The sequence below is a fragment of the Tupaia chinensis genome, unplaced genomic scaffold (assembly GCF_000334495.1).
Source record: "Tupaia chinensis unplaced genomic scaffold, TupChi_1.0 Scaffold141173_1, whole genome shotgun sequence".
Classification (NCBI taxonomy): Eukaryota; Metazoa; Chordata; class Mammalia; order Scandentia; family Tupaiidae; genus Tupaia; species Tupaia belangeri.
Genome location: NW_006201036.1, coordinates 515,386 through 520,414, shown reverse-complemented (window position 1 = coordinate 520,414; position 5,029 = coordinate 515,386). Strand labels below are relative to the sequence as shown.

Here is a 5,029-nt window from a genome sequence, read left to right as displayed (position 1 = left end):
GCAGCCAGAGGGCCAGGCACCGGCCTTCCAGGTAGAGGCTGCAGGGCCCGCGAGGGGGACCGGAGCGCGCGGGCTCCCGCCGCCCTCCACCCGCGCTGCAGGACTCCGAGCCTCTCCTTGCGCGGTGCCATTGCCTGGGAGAACCTGGCCGGGTGCGTGCTCCTGCAGGCTCCCCGCGCGAGGCCGCTGCTGGGTCTGCCCACAGCCCGTCCGGCATCTGCCCGGGAATAAATGGACCGCGATGATTTCCTACACTTCTAGCTGTCACTCTTTCTCACACCGAACCCCTTCGTTTTGTTGAACACCCCTTTACAAAAATTCACAAAACAGTACCCAGACCTTCTCCATAGCCCTGTGGGCACTGCGATGGCTGCTGTGGCAGGTGGCTGCAGAGGTCACCTGCTGGCGAGGCTGAGGCTGCTTGGGATGGTGAGGGAGCAGGGAGGGGCAGTGTGCTCATGGTCCCCTCCTGGTGGCTCATGGTGGAAGTAAACAGTGACTTCCCTGCGTGTCACAGGCAGTTTCCAGGGTTGGCAGAAGGGTTGGGAAGGGGCCCTGGGCCCTGTCTTGAATCTGCCGTGAAGCATCAACCCAGCCTTCCTAAGAGCGCATGTTTCTCCTGGGTTCTGAGGAGACGAGGGCCCTTCCGAGCCAGCTCCCGCCCTCAGCCACCCTGTGGCTCTCCCCACCTGCCAGCCATCTTCCAGGTGAATTAGTCCGCTTGCAGCGATTCTTCATGGTGCCTGTCACCACACAGGTGCCTCGGAAGACATCTTTAAGTTCAGCACGTTTTCCCACCTGTCTTGGCTCCAGCCTTTCAGCTGGTCAGTCTCTCCTGGGATTAGGCAATGTGTACTGGGCTGGTCTTGGGGTCTCCTGCTGGCTTTTAAAGTCTCCTTTCCTGGGGCCAGCAGATGGCATAGCAGTTACATCGCTGGATTTTCACGTGGCTGTTCGCGATTCCAGTCCCAGACATGGTGGCTTAAAATTCATGCCAGGGGGAATCAGCAGTTAGCGTAATGGCTATGTCGCTGGACTCCCACGTAGTCGACCGCGGTTCTTGTCCCGGACCCGGTGGCTTAAAACTCACGCAGGGCGCGTGTGTGCGTGCGTGCCCAGGATCCCAAGAGGAGAATGGAGGAGAAGGGATTGCGGCGTGACCATCCCCCCTGGGGGGTGATTTCTCGCTGTCTGTCTCTATGTCTCTCTCTGTCTGTCTGGCGAGCGCATGCGCCCTACAGTGAAAATCTCTCAAAAAAAAAAAAAAATTCATGCCAGGCATGCGTGGGTGAGTGCCTAAAATCCTGAGAGGAGAATGGAGGAGAAGGGATTATGGCATGGCCAACCACCCCAGACCCTAAGGCAAAAAACCTCTTTAGAAAAACAAAAGCGAGACTAGCAGATGGTATAATGGTTACATCACTGGACTCCCATGTAGTTGACTGCAGTTTGAGTCCACAGACCTGGTGGCTTAAAATAAATAAATAAAATAAAATAAAAAAATAAAGTCTCCCTTCCCTGCCTACAGATTCTTTACTTTAAAAAAAATAGGAAGTATATAAGGATCTTCAAGAAGCTCATGGAACATGTGCATAGAAAAACTATGAACAGGTTTTTAGTATTTTTGTACTAAAATAAACTGGTACTATAATTCCATTTTCCACAAATGTTTTGAAGTCCCTCTAAGTCTACTATGTTAATTCCAACATATGAAACCTACCCATGTCTGTGTGTGTTATCTAAGGATTTCTCCCAGTTCTTGCTCATGGTATCCAGTTTCCTTGTGTTCTTGGTTATATTTGGCTGTGAGAAATTTATTGTCCTTAGACAATTACTTGTGGGAACTAGTTGAGGCCTAGAAGGAAGTAATTTTTCCCAAGAGAATTTGCCTTTGCTCTGTCAGCTACCTAAGGTACGGTGAGCACTTTATTTCTCAGCTTGAGTTCTTGCGAATCCCCTACGTGATATAAATTCGGGCTGTGTGGCGGCTCCGTGGTGCAGTGGTAATGCTGTAAGGGAGGCGTCCTCAGCAGTAACGCGCTGGAATAAGGCAAGCCGAATCCCACATGACCAATGCTAGTGAAATCCCCAGCCCAGTCAGCCCGAAACACTGTCGAAAGCCAGTGAGTCCCCAAGAACCCACAGGCCGAGAGGCTGGAGGAAGGGGATGGCAGCGTGCCCAGACCCTTGGAGGGCGCTCCTCTGGCTCTCATCTCTTGCTCCCTAATGTGCACTCACGTGCTCACCATGAATGAAGAAAAAGACTGTGGCAGTACATCGGGACGCAATTTTGGTCGATGTGTGGTTACAGTTTAATCAGGCATTTTTCGCGTTGTTCTTTATGTGCCCTGTACTTCCTTTTCTCAGGGAGTCTGTTTCCTGTATTCTGTGACTGTCTGTTTATTACTCCAGCATTTTGCTCGAACATAATCCCTTCCACCACCACCCACAGTTTCCTGAGAAAAGGAAGTAGATACTTTTAAGAAGATTCACATTCAAACCTGCTCAGCCTTCAAGTTTTGGTTGATGGTTTGGTTTACATAATTGGTGTTTTTTTCATGTAACAGATACTGATCCAGCTGTTGGCTTGGTGGCGTGGTGGTTAAGACCGCTGGATCCAAAAATCACCCCTCAGGGGGATGGTCACGCCACAGTCCCTCCACCTCCATTCTCCTCCTGGGATCTTGGGAATGCACGCTCACGCACCTGGTGTGAGTTTAAGCCACTGGGTCGGGGACTCGAACCACGGTCGACTACATGGGAGTCCAGCGACATACCATTATGCCTGCTGCTGGTCCCCTTAACCCAGTTTTAATTTCAAGCAGTACCAGTTACTTTTGCTATGAAGCATGAACTAATTACCTCTATCCCTTTACTTTTCCTTAACTTACCTCTCAAGCTTTGTTAGTTACATGAATTTCTTTCTTTCTTTTTTTTTTTTTTAACTGCCAAAGGATCGATGCCCTTGCCAGAGAGCGAAAGTGCCCCCCAATTGGGCACGGTCGTGCTGCAATCCTTTTCCTCCATTTCTCCATCCCGTAAAGCCTTCAGGCTCACAGGCACACATACATGATGAGATTTTGCAGCCACCAGGTCCAGGATTTGAACTGTGGCCGGACATGTGGGATAAGGTTTTCTATGGACAGCACTTAACCCCTGTACTATCGGCTGGCCCTAATTGTATCGGTTTCACATTGCCAGGTTTAAGACGCTGTGTTATTTTTGTAACCGTAACCCCTCATTTGCTTATTCTCAGTTCTGCATTTACAAGGATTCCACACGCACTGCCCAGCCTTTGACCACTTCTCCCTTTCTTTCTCCTTTTATTTGTTTTTCAAATTCCCACTCTATTTCCAATGTCCTATGGTTGGATGGCCATCTTTCAAGAACGGATCTCTTGTGCAGTCTCCGCGTGCGGTCTCTTGCCGTTTATTGGAATGACATCAAGGAAGGACACGTTGTCCCTCAGGCCTGCTTCTTCCCAAGGCCGCAGCTTGACTCCCTTGCCTTTGGCAGTATTACTTGGAAGAGATCTGAGGACTGTCTGTCTCCCAGTTCTACGATTTTAGGCGACTTGCTTTTCCTTCTGCTACCTGAAGGATTCTTTCTTTAAAGTCGAAAGACTTAGCGAGGTCAAATATTGACATAAATCAACCTGCAGTTTTTGTTTATTTATTTGAAAATCATTTTCTTCTTTTTTCATGTGTACATGCATATAAGAGGGAGAGAGAGAGACAGAGAGAGAGGCGCATCCTCAGTGACCCCTCTGCCGTCCTATAGCCGAGGTCTCGGGCACTCATGTATGGCACTGTGCTTCAGGCTCCCAGGGTGGGGATTTAAATTGAGGTTACTGCGGGATTCAGTTTTTCTTTTATTATTATTATTTTTAATAGTTCGGTGCTCTCACCAGAGACAGAGAGGAAAAGTGAGAAAACACACCCAGAGGGGTAGACCGTGCCACAATCCCTTCTTTATTCTTCTCTCAGGATTTTGGGCACACTCATATATACCACGTGGTTGGGATTTGAACCACACAGTTTGCCACGTGGGATCCTACCACTTTAACCACCACACCACTGGCTGACCCAGGATGGAACTTCTCTGGGAGCATATTACTTCTTTGCCATGGAGCGGATCTTATGTTTGTATTCTTATTTTTTAATTTTTAATTTTATTTCCAGAGAGGTGTAAGCACTCGCCTGAGAGGGGAGCACCCTCCGAAGGTCATGGTCTCCTCTCTTCCATTTTTTCATCCACCGGGATCTCAGGGGCACACACACTTGTGTCTGGCATGGTTTTTGAGCCACTGGGGCTGGAATTTAAACTGCAGTCTGCCCCAGGTGGGGCCCAGCTGTGCTGCAGGGCCGCCCCATATATTTTAATACAACGTGCTCTTTAATCGATTGATTTAGGTCTTTCATTCAAAGAAACTTTTCTTTCCTTTCTTACGTTATTAACTTTAAAAATATTAACTGTTTGTTTGTTATCTATATCTTTTCTCTGATTGCTGTGACTGCTTTTATTCCTATTTTTTCAGTTTGTTTTTAATGAAATGCTCACCTGTGTCTGTCTGTGCTTATTATTACCTCCGATTTATCTATTGGTAAGTGTTTTGGTCCTTGTGTGATTCCTTCTCTCCGGATTTTCTCCATCTTCCTCCTTTTCATTTGGCTCTTGAGGTTTTGAAAAATTGAATTTCTTTTCTATTTACTTATTTTTAGGTTTTTTTTTTTTTTTTTGGAGAGGTTTTACGCTATAGGGCGCATGCGCTCGCCAGACAGACAGAGAGAGAGAGACAGAAAGCGAGAAACCACCCCCCGGGGGGATGGTCACGCCGCAATCCCTTCTCCTCCATTCTCCTCCTGGGATCTTGGGCATGCACGCACACGCGCCCGGCATGAATTTTAAGCCACTGGGGCTGGGACGCGAACCACGGTCGACTATGTGGGAGTCCAGCGACATAGCCATTACACTAACTGCTGGTCCCTTTTTAGGTTTTTGCTATGGAGTGCATGTGCTCTCCAGAGAG

The 5,029-nt window shown here is 48.5% G+C and overlaps 1 protein-coding gene across 2 annotated transcripts in view; it reads right to left on the bottom strand.

The window, feature by feature from the left end:
* SYK (spleen associated tyrosine kinase) overlaps nt 1-5,029 on the bottom strand; it is a 114,879-nt gene that overhangs the window by 108,218 nt on the left and 1,632 nt on the right. The window contains exon 1 of one of the 2 annotated variants that reach the window (XM_006162937.3): nt 340-422. The exons of the other annotated variant lie outside the window; for it this stretch is intronic. The gene's annotated coding sequence lies outside the window, so the exon portion shown is untranslated. Of the gene's footprint in view, nt 1-339; nt 423-5,029 lie in introns of those variants that run through there. 2 annotated transcript variants of the gene reach the window in all.